Source organism: Myotis myotis, unplaced genomic scaffold (assembly GCF_014108235.1).
Source record: "Myotis myotis isolate mMyoMyo1 unplaced genomic scaffold, mMyoMyo1.p scaffold_m19_p_3, whole genome shotgun sequence".
Classification (NCBI taxonomy): Eukaryota; Metazoa; Chordata; class Mammalia; order Chiroptera; family Vespertilionidae; genus Myotis; species Myotis myotis.
The window spans coordinates 139,701,493-139,718,860 of record NW_023416335.1 but is presented as its reverse complement, the minus strand read 5'-3'; the positions used below and the strand labels follow the sequence as shown (position 1 = coordinate 139,718,860).

Below are 17,368 nucleotides of genomic sequence, written 5' to 3'. Positions count from 1 at the left end.
AGCTGCTGAGGAGGCGAGAGAGGCTCCCACCACCATCGCTGTACTGGCAGCCGTCAGCCTAGCTTGTGGCTGAGCAGAGCTCCCCTTGTGGGAGCGCACTGACTACCAGGGGGCAGCTCCTGTATTGAGTGTCTGCCCCCTGGTGGTCAGTGTGTGACAAAGTGACCAGTCATTCCCAGTTGTTCTGCTGTTGAGGTCAATTTGCATATTACTCTTTTATTATATAGGATAGAGGCCTGATGCATAGGTGGGGGTTGGCTGGTTTGTCCTGAAGTGTGTCCCAGATCAGGGTGGGGGTCCCTGCTGGGGTGCCTGGCCAGCTTGGGTGAGGGGCTGAGGGCCATTTTCAGGCTGGCCACACCCCCTTCAGGGAGGGGGGGTCCTGCTGGGGTGCCTAGCCAGCCTAGGTGAGGGGCTGATGGCTGTTTGCAGGCTGGCCACAGCCCCCAGCCACCCAAGCTCCCAATGGAGGCTGGCTGGAAGCAGGTATCTGGGATTTATTTATTTTCTATATTTAAAACTTTGTTGCCTTCAGCGGAGGCCACAGCCGGCCAGGGCAGGTGGGAAGCTTGGCTTCCTCCATCGCCGGGGTAACCAAGCCTCCTGCTTGCTCCAGCTCTGTGGCTACTGGTCGCTATCTTGGTTGGTTTAATTTGCATATAGTCGCTCTGATTGGCTGGTGGGCGTGGCTTGGGGCATAGCGGAAGTATGGTAAATTTGCATGTTTCACTTTTATTAGATTATATTGAAATTATTAGGGTGATATGGGTGCACAAAAGCATACAGGTTTCAAGTATGCAACTTAAAAAAACATCATCAGCATATGCATGGTCACCTATCGCCCCAAGCATAGTCTCTTTCAGTCCCAATTTTTCTCCACTTTGCCCTCCTTCACCTAACCTAGCCCCCACCCCCCTTTCCCTCTGGCTATCACCACAATGTTTAAATTGTGTCTATGTTGTTTTTGCTTAATCCCTTCACCTTCTTTCATGCATATCCCAACCACCTTCCCCTCTGACAGTTGTCAGTCTTAAGAGACACCTACTATATATTTGAATATCAACCACTTTTCTAAACATTCAGCATGCTCTTTATCCTGATAATTTAACTGAAAATGCTATAAATTGTTTCCCACTGATAGGCCAGTATCCCAGTAAACAAAAGTACAATCAAACCTAGCATTACAAAATGTATTCTGTTGTAATCTTTTTGTAATTATAGTTTTTTAAAAAGAATTTACTGCTCCATATTTTTCAATCTCCTTTTAAAATTTAATAGAAAACTGCCACTTACAATACTCTATAGCAGGGGTGAGCAACCCCTGGCATGCGTGCCAAACATGGCACGCCAGTAACTTTTGCTGGCATGCGAAACCCTCTCTTATAATCTTCCATTTACAGTTTTTTTCTTAATATCGACTTTTTTATTTTTCAGATAAATTCAGTGTAGGTGCATCTTAGATAAATAAATAATTTTACATAACAAGTTATCTTAAAGGCCATAGACATGGATTGACAGGAGAGGGGAAAAGCAATTTCTATGCCTCTGCCTTACTCTCCCTGCCTTTCTAGATCCAACCAGTGTTTTGGTTTCATCCACATACGCTTATGAATCTTTGTTCTCAGTGATGAATTTTGTTAAGTCTCGTAATAGGAGTAGCCTGACAGATGAAAGTAGTAGCTCGTGCATATCTCTGAAGGTCACGAAATATAAACCTGATGTAAAATCTCTGTCATCAGTGATACAGCAGCAAAAGTCCCACTGATAATAGCAAACGGAGTCATAAAGTTTTCTGTCGGACTATCAGTGTACATGTATACATTAAAAAATAAATGTGTTTTTCATCATCATATACTGTGTTTTTGTCACTCGAATGAATTTTATTATTTCTTCAAGGTTCTTCACATACGTACACCTTAAGAGAGATATCAAGTAGGTGTAACATGTTCTCAAAAATTAGGGTTGGCACGCAGAAGAATTTTGAGTCAGAGATTTTGCTGGTTTTGGCATGCACTCACAAAAAGTTTGCCCACCCCTGCTCTATAGTAAATATATATAACAGAACAATTGTAAATCCCTACTTTAGAAAACAATATAATAAGGTATGAAGCAGTTTTGAATATGAACTGTGATATTCTTAGCTTAAGATACTATGATGGTTAAATAATGTCATAAAAAGTTAACATATAAGGAGAGGAAAAGGAAATAATATAGGGGGAATATTGTTCACTTGATCTCAGTACAGTCATTTGAAGAGTTTATCTTTGATGAGATAAATTATTTGAAAATCAGTTGACATGTCCAAACTAGTTGCTTTATGACATTATACTTAAATAATTTTAATATTTGTTAAATTAAACTGACATGTGTGAATAGACACAGGCAAAAATTTGTGATGTGCCTAGTTACACTTAAAATTGTATTGCCCACTTGATTTGCATTAGCCTGTTTCAAACAAAAAATATTGTGAAATCATGGCATAGAAACATTAAATTTTAGAGGTGGCCCTGAGTTCAGCAATGTCAGGATCACTTATCTTTTCACCTGTTGATTGAATGTCAATCACATTGACATTCAATATGTCAATATGGTGCTGTGCTAGATGCTTTCTTGCATTTTTCATTAGTTATCACAGTAAACCTGCAAAGGAACTGGGTCCCATGGAGGCTGCTTATGTTCCTGTTTAGTGAACTGAAGAATCAGTATTTGGTCTAATGTCTAGGCCATTGTGCTTTTTAACTTATTAACAAATCTATTTAATGAAATAAGGCCTAGGATACAAATATTTAAATAAAAATCATCATCTCCTCCCTCCTAACTTATATAAGGAGAGGAAAAGGAAATAATATAGGGGGAATATTGTTCACTTGATCTCAGTACAGTCATTTGAAGAGTTTATCTTTGATGAGATAAATTATTTGAAAATCCTCTTCCGCCACCTCCTCCTCCTCCTCATTCTCATTCTCCTTCTTCTTCAGTGTTTTGGTCCCTCTCCCTCTCCTCCCTCCCCTGCCACCCCCCCCCCTCATTATCTCCAAACTTTCGATATAAATAAGCATTTTTTCTTGACTGTTATACTTGTTTCTCCTATCTACAGCAAGAATATAAACTTTGGTTAGGTTGGGAGAGATTATGGGCATGTGAGATAAATAATGATTCATAGATTTTTGTAGTGAAATTATGCATTTGGCAAATAATTTTTATATCTAACATTGGCCCTATATGTAAAGATTATTTAAGTATAGAACAGTTTTATAGCTTCATAATAAAAGAGTAAGTAAAATTCCTTGTTTTCTAAAACAAACTGAAAAGCAGGAATTTATTAAAAACTCACAGAGTATATCTTCAAGTGAATGAATACTAATGTAATTTTAATGTTATATTTATAACACTTTCTATTGGAAATCATAGGTTATAATGAAAATTTAATATACTCTATAATGGACAATGAAATTGAATGATGTTCATTATCCTCTAATTATCAAGTCACTTAAAGTGGAATAGTAGAATTTTTTGCAACAAAAATTTTATCTGATAAAATCCTAATGAATTTTTCATATCTGTATATATACATTTATCTATTTGCATATACACACATAATTCTGTTATTGCATGTGTTTATATAAAGCATTCCTAGTATGGAGCTATGGAACTAAACTCTTTATAAACATCTTGAATTCTCACACAATATATTATGTGGAGACTATTTTTATGCCCACTTCACAGATAAGGAAGCTGAGGCTTCCAGAAAGTAAAACTTTCCTCAATTTCTTATAATATGTGAATTGCATAGCAAGTATGCTCACACAGTTTTATTGGACTGGAAAGCTTTTAATTATTATACAAAAATGATTAATTAATAAGCTGACTCCTTTTATCTAACCAGAGAGCAATTAAAGAAAATAGCCAACTGAAGAGCTAAATAAAATTATTATCCTCTATCCCTCTTCATTCCCCACAACACTGACTTGAGATGGGAAAGGAAAATATGCAGCCTACTATTGCAATGATGTGAGTCATATAGTTAATTAATTAACTAACCTGTACCTTCACCTCCCCTCCTCACAGGCTCAACAAATCAAAAATGCAGAGAGAAAGGCCTGGAAATCTGCATGTTCACAGAACCCAGCTCACCCTTAGGCTCGCTGTAGTTACAATATCTACTGCTGTACTGAGTAGATAATAATATCAGGTTTATAAGGCTGCTGTGACAAATTATCACAAACTTGGTGGATTAAAACAATAGAAAGTTACTCTCTCTCAGTTCTAGAGACTAGAAGTTTAAACCGGTATTGTAGGGCCAAAATCAAGGTGCAGCAGTGCCATGTTTCCTCCAGAATCTGTAGGGAAAATCCATACCTGGCCTCTTTTGACTTCTGGTGACTGCAGACATTCCTTGGCTTATGACCCTGTCAATCATTCTATATATCAATCCATCATATCTAATAAAAGACAAAAAGGGTAATTGACCGTACCTTCATTACGCTTCCCATTGGCTAATCAGGGTGATATGCAAATTAACCACCAACCAAGATGGCACCCGGCAGCCATGCAGCTGAAGCGAGCAGGAGTCTTGCATGCTCCAGTGATGGAGGAAGCCAAGGTTCCCTGCCTGCCGTGGCCTGGCTCAGAGCTCCGAAAGCAACAGCTTCGAAAGCAACAAAGTTTCAATTACAGGAGCTAAACAAACCCCAGATACCTGCTTTCAGCAGGCCGTGGCCTCAGAGCTGGAGCGAGCAGGACGGCAACAAACTTTCAATTATAGAAGGTAAATAAATCCCAGAATAAAAAAGAAAAAGAAAAAAAGGGGAGGCTGGGAGCTTCAGTCGCCGGCCAGCCTGAAAACGGCCCTCAGCCCCTCACCCAGACTGGCCAGGCACCCCAGTGGGGACCCCCACCCTAAAGGGGGTGTGGCCAGCCTGAAAACAGCTATCAGCCGCTCATCCAGGCTGGTCAGGCACCCCCGTGGGGACCCCCACCCTGAAGAAGGTGTGACCAGCTGCAAACAGCCATCAGCCCCTCACCCAGGCTGGCCAGGCACCCAAACAGAACCCCCACTCTGATCTGGGACAACCTTCATGGCAAACCAGCCAGCGCCCACCCGTGTACCAGGCCTCTATCCTATATAATAAAAGGGTAATATGCAAACTGACCCTAACAGCAGAAAGACTGGGAATGACTGGTCACTATGACACACACTCACCACCAGGGGGCAGACACTCAATACAGGAGCTGCCCCCTGGTAGTCAGTGCGCTCCCACAAGGGGAGCTCTGCTCAGCCACAAGCCAGGCTGACGGCTGCCAGTACAACGGTGGTGGTGGGAGCCTCTCCAGTCTCCTCAGCACCGCTAAGGATGTCTGACTGCAGCTTAGGTCTGCTCCCCACTGGCAAGTGTACATCCCCCGAGGGCTGCCAGGCTGCCAGAGGAATGTCTGATTGCCATCTTAGGCCCAATCCCCTGGGAAGCAGGCCTAAGCCAGCATGTGGTCATCCCCTGAGGGGTCCCAGACTGCGAGAGGGCACAGACCGGGCTGAGGGACCCCCCCCCCCCCCCCCTGACTGCACAAATTTTTGTTCACTGGGCCTCTATTCTATACTAATAAAAGGGTAATATGCTAATTAGACTGGGAGACCTTTCAGGAGACCTTCCAGATGTTCTTCTGGACAAAGTCATGGTGGCGGGGCCAAGGTAGAGGCTGTTAGAGCCCAAGAGGGTAGTGGTGGGTGATCAGGCTGGTGGGGGGTGGGGCAGTTGGGGGCAAGCAGGCCATCAGTGGGGGTCAGTTGGTGGTGATCAGGACAGCAGGGGGGTCAGTTGGTGGTGATCAGGACATCAGGGGGGCAGTTTGGAGTGAGCAGGCCAGCAGGGGGGCTGTTGGGGGTGATCAGGCTGGCATGGGGGCATTTGGGGGCAAGCAGGCCGGCGGCAGGGGGAAGTTGGGGGCGAGCAGGCCAGCAGGCAGAGTGGTTAGGGCAGACAGGCAGGCAGGCAGGCGAGCGGTTAGGAGCCAGCAATCCCAGATTGTGAGAGGGATGTCTGACTGCTGGTTTAGGCCCGATCCCTGTAAACCACCAGTAGGACATCCTTCAAGGGGTCCCAGATTGGAGAGGGTGCAGGCCGGGCTGAGGAACACCTCCTCCCCCATGCACGAATTTCATGCTCCAGGCCACTAGTTAGGGTATAAAAATACATTGGTTATTTGAGCAATCATTTGGAAATATTTACACCTTGAAAACTTAGGATATGTATGAAACAAGTGCATTTTGCACACGACCTCTGTCTACCTTCACACTACACAATTTCATCCTTACATTCAACCAGATATTTATTGAGCACCTATTTTGTGCCATGCACTATGTCCTAGCTGCCTGTCAGTCATGTAGAGAGCTTGCGTCAGAGGCTGGAAATAGCTCAGTCAGAATGTCTAAATTACAGTGGGAGGAAGCATCATGTGGCAGAGACTGATGGTTGAGTTTTATTTCTGACCCTGCTATTTATTAATTGTGCAAACTTATAGAAAGTATGTCATCTCTGTAAGCCTCTATGGAGTAGGAAAATAATATCTCATCTTCCAGAGTTTATGATGAAAATGAATGAGTGTTTTTGTATTTGGAGTAAATAACAAAAATGCTTAAAACTCTATGAATTTCCTTCCTGTGCTAGGTTGTTGAGTTGGGGAGGAAGAAGTAGCTTCAAAACCATTTTCCTGCTTCCATTCCTGACATATTTTTAGGGTTTTCCAACTGCAGCTGTTCACTTAGTGTGTTATGAAGTCAATGTTATAAATGTTATTTTTTAAATGAAGTACATTGAAATAGAATTTTTTAATGATCAGAATTTATTGTAGACTAGAGGCCCAATGCACAAAATTGGTGCAAGGGGCTTGGCCCTCACAGTCCTGGCTGCCTCAGTCCTTGTCCGGAAGGTCGTCTGGACGGTCATTCCACTGATCAGCCATCCAGTTTAATTAGCATATTATGCTTTTATTATTATAGATAGTACGGTAGAAATTGATTTCTGAAACATTTACTATCTATCAATAAATCTATGTATGTAGCATGTGTCATATAAAAGGTATGACTTCAATGCAACACCGATCATTTCTTTCTTTTGCTTAAAACACACCATTAGCTCTCAGTGCTTTAAGGCCAGGTGCAGACCCTCAGCAGGGCATGGAAGATGCTCTTTGTCTAGCCCCGTTTATCTCTATGGCCTTTTCTCCTGCCACTGCTGTTCTCCAGTTTTCAAGATTCTTGCTTCTAGAGTTTCTTCCTCCTGCTCTCTTTTACATAGGTTCTTTAAACTGATTGAAGGCCACCCACCTTTGGAGTGGTTTATTTCCACGTCAGTAAACAAAGAAGTTGTGGAGAAAGATTTAAACGAGTTTCAACTCTCAATATCCCCGGCTACTCTGAATTGCTTGCATGGTTTCTCAGCCATGACCAGTTCTCATCGTGGTCCTTTCTCCAGTCCACTTCACAACACATCCTCTTAAGTGCTGAACTCTTCCTAATCTTTCAGGGACTAGCTCAGGCTTCCTTTTAAGCAGAAAAATCTGGGGGTTCATGAGACAGGCTCTGGTGTTGACCTATTCTGCCTGTGTGACCTTTAGCATGCCAATTTAATTTTCTAATAACACTTTTCTCATTTTAAAATGCTACAGTAATGGAAACTTCAGAAGAAAATGTCTTTATAAGTGTGTTAAGTCTTAGATAATAATAACTTTCTCCATTTCTTGCCCCTTGATCTCTAACCAGGAATAAACCCTTCTGTCTGCTTCTTGCTTCTTTCTAGTTGTCTGTGTTTCTCTGACCATAATATTTTTGCATTACATTGGAATTCTCTGTCTCCTATAAATTATATATATTTTAAGGGCCTGGCAATGTTTTAATGAACTAATAATTGTGTTTTTCCTAGTTATACCATGATTTATTTTCTTACTTATGTTTTATATTTTTATTTTTATTTATTTTTTAAAATATATTTTATTGATTTTTTTATAGAGAGGAAGGGAGAGGGATAGAGAGTTAGAAACATTGATGAGCGAGAAACATCGATCAGCTGTCTCCTGCACACCCCCACTGGGGATGTGCCCGCAGCCAAGGTACATGCCCTTGACCAGAATCGAACCTGGGACCCTTCAGTCCGCAGGCTGATGCTCTATCCACTGAGTCAAACCGGTTACGGCATATATTTTTATTTTTTATTAACATTTACATGTGATATTATTTTGTACTAGTGGCCTAGCGCATGAATTTGTGCACATTGAAAGGAAATTAATTAGAAGAAATATTTTATAGCGCTATTCGCCCCTCTCTATAATAGAAGTGTCAACCAAATTCACAATCGACAATGACAGATCAAAACACATGTGTGCAATTGGCGCCAGTGAGAGCTTTATATGTGTCATGCATGTGCGAGTCAACTTAGCCTTTTATAGATATAGAATAAACTTGCTTAATTAGAACTGCTTTCTGATTTAGCTAAACTTTATCCAGCCCAATGAAGCACCCCAACCTCTCTTTCAGGTAATTGTCAGCAACACAGCAGTAAATATCAACACAAAGCAGGTTATTATTATAAATCATGCAGGGAGAACAAAGGCTAAAATATTGAACTGCAGCAGTATTTGACTATATTCTGCACAGTGAGAAAACCTGAAGCCATTTTCAAGGTCCACCATGTCTTACTTCTTTTCATTCAGGTCAAGTTTCTAAACTTTCTAAATCTCCGTTTCTTTTCTAATGAAAAGAAAATATGATTCCACCTAGTCTCCTATCTACCTACTCCAGGACTTCTGGGAGGATCAAATGAGATGAGGCATGGGGAAAATGCTTCACAGACATTTGGTTAAAGTGTAAATGTTTCCACCTGGCTATAAAGCAAGTGGTGTTCCTGGGCTGAAGAAACTCCAAGGTGGCTAGTCGCTAGGGAGAGGAAGCCGGGCGTTGCTATGTGACATCATTACCCGGCACCCACAGCCACCGTTTCCAATCTGGGCAGCGCTATGGACCACATTTTGCGCCATGGGGTTGACAGCGTCGGCTGTGATTTGGTGGGGTGTTGCTCCGTGGTGGTGGCGGGGCCTGCGTCCCACTTGTGGGAAGCCGAGTGTTGCTTTTTTGGCACAAGGTCTGCACTGCCATTTCCCTGTAAATGGCCAGTACATGTCATGACAGCTCCTGCATTGAGCGTCTGCCCCCTGGTGGTCAGTTCACGTCATAGCGACCAGTTGTTCTGCTGGTCATTCTGCCACTCAGTTGATTTGCATATTAGGGTTTTATTATATAGGATTCCCAATTTCCCTATGCTGTGCTGTATGTACATCCCTATGACTATTTTGTAACTACCAATTTGTATTTCTTAATCCCTTCACCTTTTTCATCCAGGCCCCCAACTCTCTTCCTCTGTGGCAACCATCAGCCTATTCTCTACCTATGAGTCTGTTTCTATTTTATTTGTTTATATTGTTCTTTAGATTTCACATATAAGTGAGATCATATGGTATTTTCTTTCTCTGACTTACTTACTTTACTTAGCATAATACCCTCTAGGTTTATTCATGCTACTGCAAAAGATAAGATTTCATTATTTTCATGGCTGAGTAATATTCCATTGTATATATGTACTGCCATTTTTTTATCCACTCATCTATTGATGAACACTGGGTTGCTATTATATCTTACTATTTTAAATAATGCTGAAGTGAACAGAGGGGTGCATATTTTCTTTCACATCCGTGTTTTGATTTTTTTCTGATATATACCCAGAAATGGAATTGCTGGGTCATAAGGCAGTTCCATTTTTGTGGGGCGCGGTTATGGTGTTTTGGCCAGGCTCAAGCTTCGGACTAATGAAAGGACAGGGTCCTCTCATTGCCACGTGTGAGTCCCAGCTGGAGGGCAGGGCCCTCCCAGCACAATTATAGCCAACGGCTATGGTTGTAAGCTTGAACCTATGTCCGAACACGTGGCCCCACGTGCCTTGTGATAGAGTTCGGGTGCATGTAGTTAAGTGAGGTTGAAACTCACGAGAATGCTGTAAACAATTTGATCACACCCCTACTTTGCCTCGTGGCATCTGCTATAAAATCAGACACGGCTTATGGGCGCTGTCGTTGTCTCCTCATCAGGGAGGCAGCGTCCCACCGAGACCCAGCTATTATTCTCTTGTCTGTCTTTCCTTAATCCTTTCACCCCCACAACTCGGGATCACCCTTGGTCGTGCAGCCACACATTTTTAATTTTTGAGGTAGCACCATACTGTTTTCCATAGTGGCTGCACCTAACTAGATTCCTACCAACAGTGCACAAGGGTTACCTTTTCTCTACATCTTTAACAACTCTGGTTGTTTGTTGATTTATTGATGATAGACATTCTGCCAGGTGTGAAGTGATATCTCATTGTGGTTTTAATTTTCATTTATTTCATGATTAGTGACATTAAGCATTGTTTCATGTGTCTGTTGACCACCTGAAGGCCCTTTTTTGGAGAAGTGTCTATTGGGGTTCTCTGCCCATTTTTTAATTGGATTATTTGTTTTTATGGTATTGAGTTGTATGAGTTCATTATAAATTTTGGCTATTAACCCCTTATCATATGTATCATTGTCTAATATATTCTCCTGTTTAGTAGATTATTCTTTCATTTTGTTGATGGTTTCCTTTGCTGTGCAAAACTTTTAATTTTATGTAGTCTCATTTGTTTTTCTTTTATTTCCCTTGTCCAAGGCAATATATTAGAAAAACTATTGCTAAGAGAAATGTCATAGATTTTACTCCCATATTTTCTTCTAAGAGTGTTAAGGTTTAGAGTTTTACATTAATAATTAATCCATTTTTAGTTCATTCCTGTGTAAGGTGTAAGAAGGTAGTCTAGTTTCATTTTTTTTTTTTTTGCATGATCTGTCCCATTTTTCAAACACCAGTTATTGAATAAACTGTCTTTACCCCATTATATCTTCTTGCCTCCTTATTCATATATTAATCAGCCACATAAGAATGGGTTTATTTCTGGGTTCTCTATTCTATTCCATTGATCTATGTTTCTTTTTTCACGTGAGTAATATGCTGTGTTGACTATAGCCTTGTAGTATAGTTTGATATTAAGTAGCATGATACCTCCAACTTTGTTCTTCTTTCTCTAGATTGCTGTGGCTATTTGAGATGTTTTGTGGTTTTACATAAATTTTTGGATTGTTCTATTTCTATGAAAAGCACATTTGACATTTGATAGGAATTTAGTTTAATCTGTAGGTAGTATGGAAATTTTAATGGTGTTAATCTTTTCTATCCATGAGCATGGTATATGCTTCCATTTATTCGTATCTTCTTCAGTTACTTTGTCAGTATCTTAGAGTGTTCCAAGTACAGGTCTTTTACCTCCTTTGTTAAATGTATTCCTAGGTATTTTTTATGCTATTGTAAATGGGATTTTTTTCTTAGTTTTTTTTAGATAGTTCATTATTGGTATATAAAATACAACAAATTTTTAAATATTTAATTCATATATTGCTACATTACTGAGTTTTTTTAATCAGCTCTAGTAGTTTTTGGTGGAATTTGGTTCTCTCTCTCTCTCTCTCTCTCTCTCTCTCTCTCTCTCTCTCTCTCTCTGTGATCTCATGTGATCTGCAAATAATGACAGTATATTTCTTCCTTCCCAATTTGGATACTTTTTATTTTTGTGGCTGTAACTTCCAGTATTATGTTAAATAAGCAGACATTCCTGTTTTTTCCTGATCGTAAGGGAAAGACGTAGTTTTTCCCCATCGGGTATGATTTTAGCTGTGGGTTTGTCATGTATGGCCTTTATGATGTTGAGATATGATCCCTTATTCCCATTTTGCTGAGAGTTCTTATAAATTGCTGCTAGATTTCGTCAAATGCGTTTCTGTATCTATTTATATGATTACATGATTTTCACCCTTCATTTTGTTTATGTGGTGGATCATGTTAATTGATTTTTGGGTATTGAATCAGACTTGCATCCCAGGAAATAATTCTACTTGATCATGGTGTATGAACTTTTTAATGTATTGCTGTATTTGGTTTGTTCATATTTTGTTGAGGATTTTTGCATCTATGTTCATCAGGGATAATGGCCTATTCTTTCTTTGCAGTGTCTTTATCTGTGGAATTAGGATAACGCTGGTCTCATAAATTGATCTTTGGAGTCTTCCCTCCTCTTGAATTTTTTGAAATAGTTTGAGAAGGATAGGTGTTAATTCTTCTTTGAATGTTTGGCAAAATTCATCTGTGAAGCCATTTGGTCCAGGACTTCTGTTTTGGGGGAGTTTTTTTTTTTATTATTATTATTACTGCTTCGATTTCATTGGTTGTAATTGGTCTATTCATATTTTTTGGCCTGTCCTGATTCAGTCTTGGAAAATTGTGTATTTCTAGGAATTTATCCATTTCTTCCAGACTGACCAATTTGTTGGCATATAGTTGTTCATAGTAGTTTCTTATAATCCTTTGTATTTCTGTCAGTTGTTACTTCTCTTTCATTTATGATATTACTTATTTGGTTCTTTATTTTTTCTAGATGTGTCTGACTAAAGGGTTATCAATCTTTTTTATCTTTTCAAAGAATCATCTATTGGTTTCATTGATCTTTTGTGTTGCCTTTTAGACTCCATTTCATTTGTTTGTTCTAATCTTTATTATGTCTTTCCTTCTTCTCACTTTGGGCTTTGTTTGTTGTTCTTTTTCAAGTTATTTAGGTATAAGGTGACATTGTTTATTTGATATTTTTCTTGTTTCTTGAGGTAGGCCTATATTGCTATGAATTTCCCTCTTAAGCCTGACCCATAGACTTGGGGTTATTAAATTTTATTTTTATTTGTCTCAAGGTATCTTTTGATTTCTTCCTTGACCTCATTGTTAACCCAATCATTGTTTTAGTAACATGTTATTTAGCCTCCATGTTTTTGTGTGTTTTTTAGTTTTTTTCTTGTAATTGATTTATAGTTTCATACCATTGTGATTGAAGAAGATGCTTGATATGTTTTCAATCTTCTTAAATTTACTGAGACTTGTTTTTATGGCCTAACATGTGGTCTGTTCTGGAAAATGTTCCATGTGCACTTGAAAAAAAAATGTATATTCTGCTGCTTTGGGATAAAATGCTCTAAAAATATCAATTGAATCCATCGGGTCCAATGTGTCATTTAAGGCTGCTGTTCTCTTGTGGATTTTCTATCTGGAAGATCTATCCATTGATGTCATTGGGGTGCTAAAGTCCCCTGCTATGACTGGATTACTGTCAGTCTCTCCCTTTATGTCCATCAAAATTTGTTTTATATATTTAAGTGTTCCTGTGGTGGATGCATAAATATTTACAAGGGTTATATCCTCTTGTTTGATTGCTCCCTTTATCATTATGTAATTTCCTTCTTTGTCTCTTACTATAGCCTTGGTTTTAAAGTCTATTTTGTCTGATGTGAGTATTGTTACCCCAGCTTTTCCCCCCCCATTTGCATGAAAAATCTTCTTCTATCCCTGTTAATCTGTGTGTGTCTGAGTGCATGTGTGAGGGGCCAAGCTGCAAATGGAGGCCATCCACCAACAGTTCCAGGCATGGATCAGGTCATCAAAAGGCCCAAGGCACCCCAAGACCCACCGTTGCCTGCTGGCAGTCTTTTAGGCTCAGCCACTGAAAGAGCCTGGCAGTACATGAGTTCATGAGGCAGGTTCTCAGGGAAGGGCCGGATAGGGGAGAGTGGTGTTCAACAGGTTAATACAGATTCAAACTCAGCTCAAACTCAGGTCTGGTCTGAGGCCACTCAGCATAAGTCTCAGGGTACACTGAGGCCAGCCACCACCCACCTGTGGCCTTCAGACCTTTATGTTGGGGGGTGGTCTCAGAGAGTCATCAGGGTGGAGCTAGTGCAGTGCTCTAGGCTAATGCCTGGGGAGCAGGAATGTTGGCTCTGATTGGAGTCCTGGAGAAAATGGGTTTTACCCTAAAGCAGGGGTGGGCAAACTTTTTGACTGGAGGGCCACAATGGGTTCTTAAACTGGACCGGAGGGCCGGAACAAAAGCATGGATGGAGTGTTTGTGTGAACTAATATGAATTCAAAGTAAACATCATTACATAAAAGGGTACGGTCTTTTTTTTTTTTTAGTTTTATTCATTTCAAGCGGGCCTGATCTGGCCCGCGGGCCGTAGTTTGCCCACGGCTGCCCTAAAGCCACACAGTTCAGTTTCTTTCTGTGTGTCTCTGGCCCATACCCCTCCCCCCACTGGAGCTTGCCTGGAACTCTAGAGTTTTTCAGGAAAGAAATGCAATGCAGGCTCTGAGCTTGACAGGGTAGAGCCCCAGGGTGTTGTCAGGGTGGGGCTAGTATATGTAGCTCCCAAGGCAAATGCCATGAGGGGAATGCTGGGGCCAGCAAAGATGGCATCTGTGGGCTGCGAGAGAGACTCAGCACAGGGATGTTGGCGGCTGTCTCTCCAGCCTTCTCCCTGAAGCCAGCAACTCATTCTCTCCGCGTGACTCCAGCATCCTGAGCTGCCATCCCCTCACCAGAACTAGGGTGAGTGCCTGCAAGTGAGATTTTGTGTGCTTCCCTTGGAAGAGGACACCTGGGTTTCCATCATCTCCCATCTCACCCAGGCAGAAGGAATCCCCACCAGGTTTCACTGCCCGATGCTATGGGGGCTCCTCTTCCTGGCACTGGTGCTCTGGGCTGTTGAGCCCGGCAGGGGTTGAGACCCTCCACTCAGAGGGGATTTTTGCAGCTGAAGTATCCCTCTGGATTCTCAACCTCCACACGTGGGTGCAGGGCCAGCCCTTTCATGTGTCTGCTCCTCTTGCCAGTCTCGGGGTGGCTTCTTCTGTAAATGCTTAGTTATAAGATTTCGGTTCAGTTAGTCTTCAAATGGTTGTCTAGGTTGATTGTTTTATAACCTAGTTGTAATTTTGATGAGAGGTGAGTGCAAGTTTTTCCTAATCCACCATCTGGATTGCTCTCCACCATACTTTATTTAACTTGTGCTATTTAGGTTGTTTTGTGGGTATTTAGGTTGTTTCTAATTTGGCATTATTAACAATCTGATAAGTAAAATTTCTTTGGTGAATCTTGGAGTGCTTTTGTGAACCTTGGAGCGCTTGTCTCGTTATCCCTTTGGAATAAATTCCTTGAAACAGTGTGATTAACTGGAGAGGAAGTTCTCTCTTTCTTTGCAAAATGAGCCAGGCTTTGGACAGCCACAAACTTACTCTAAAAGAAGGAATAATAGTTCCTCCATATTGTAATTTTCTCTGTTTATATCCAAGAAGTGTAGTGGGTCTGCTCACATGGGAATGAATAAAAAGCTGAACATACTGCACAGCAGGTACCATGTGAACAGAAAAGATCTCTAGTGTCCACCGGCCGAATTCTTTGAGGAAGGAAGAGAGGAGTGAACTGATAATTAAGTGAATGAAAATCAACATCTTAATCTATTTTAATTAATACAAAATTATATATCATTTTAATTCACCAGACAACTTTATATATGATTGAAATTGTGGGCTAAATCTATATAACTGTTTAAATTCTATGTAGGTGTTTGCTCAACCTGAGCCATCTTATCTATTTTATTTTTAGTTGACATCCCATTTATTTAATTGATTTATATAATGACACTAACAGTACAAGTTTATCGTGAAAAGTTGCAGAAAGTTAAGAATGGTTCATATTCTTCTAGACATTCTCTCTCTAAGTATAACTCTCAATAGCAGTACCTAGCACTTGAGACGTGCCCTAACCAGAATTCATTCTGTAGAGGGAACTCAGTCTGTGAAGTATTATGCCTGCTTACAGGTTTATAGTTCCTTAACTTTCTCTATTGCAATAATTTTAGAGAATCCAAGAGGCAACAGAGTTTTTTCAATTGTGGGCTAAATTCAGCTCTGCAAACATAATTGCAGAAAGTAAAGATTGGTCAGGACACATATAGCAGGTAACTCATCGATGTTTCTCTCTCACATCAATGTTTTTTTTCTATCTCTCTTTCCCCCCTTCCTCTCCCTCTCTCTATTCAATTAATAAAACATATCCTCGGGTGAGGAGATATATATATATATATATATATATATATATATATATATATATATCTGTGAAAACTCAACAAACATCTCTATATCCCCACAAGCTAGAGAGAGTGAGGAGAGAGAAATCAAGATCATATGATGAGATCATATGATACATATCTTCCTCTGACTGGCTTATTTCACTTATCATCATACACTCCAGGTCCCTCCATGCAGTCTCAAAAGATATCCTTTTTTTTTACATCTGCATAATATTCCATGGTGTAAATGTACCACAGATTTTTTTTATCCACTCATCTACTGATGGGCACTTGGGCTGTTTTCAGATCTCAGCTATTGTAAATTGTGCTGCTATGAACATATGGGTGCATATATCCTTTCTAATTGGTGTTTCAGGTTTCTTAGAATATATTCCTAGAAGTGGGATCACTGGGTCAAATGGAAGTTCCATTATTACTTTTTTGAGGAAACTCCACACTGTTTTCCATAGTGGCTGCACCAGTCTGAATTCCCACCAGCACTGTACTAGGGTTCCCTTTGCTCCACATCCTGGCCAGCACATGTCATTTGTTGACTTATTAATGATAGCCATGACAGGTCTGAGTTGATATCTCATTACTGTTTTAATTTGTATCTCTTGGATGATTAGTGACTTTGAGAATTTTTTCATATGTCTCTTGGCCTTCTGTATGTCCATTTTGGAGAAGTGTCTATTTAGGTCCTTTTGACAATGGAGTAAAGACAGTCTCTTCAATAAATGGTGTTGGGAAAATTGGACAGGTACATGCAAAATATGAAACTGAACTACCAACTTACACCATACATAAGAATAAACTCAAAATGGATAGAAGACTGAAATATAAGTCGTGAAACCATAAAAATATTAGAAGAAATTATAGGCAGCAAAATCTTAGACATCTCTTGTAGCAATATGTTTACAGATATATCTCCCAGGGCCAGGGAAACTAAGAAGAAAATAAACAAATGGGACTACATCAAAACAAAAAGTTTCTACACAGCAAACGAAACCATCAACAAAATGAAAAGGGAGCCCATTGCATGGGAGAACATACTTGCCAATGATACATCTGATAAGTTGTTAATTTCCAAAATATATAAGGAACTCATACAACTTAACGAAAGGAAGACAAACAATCCATTTTTTTAAAAAAAAAAAAATGGGCCAATATTGAGATCATCCTGTGTATTAACCTAAATCTATAGTTTCAATATGATAACCAGCTTATAATTCTGTTGTTACAAGCTGGTTATCATATTGAAACTGTTTAAAAGCCATGGCATCACTCTTGAATTGCAAAGGCA

General features: G+C 40.2%; 1 protein-coding gene across 3 annotated transcripts in view; it reads left to right on the top strand.

Moving 5' to 3' along the window:
- The window catches only part of NAV3 (neuron navigator 3), an 840,800-nt gene that overhangs the window by 580,484 nt on the left and 242,948 nt on the right, over positions 1-17,368 (top strand). The gene's annotated exons all lie outside the window — the stretch shown is intronic.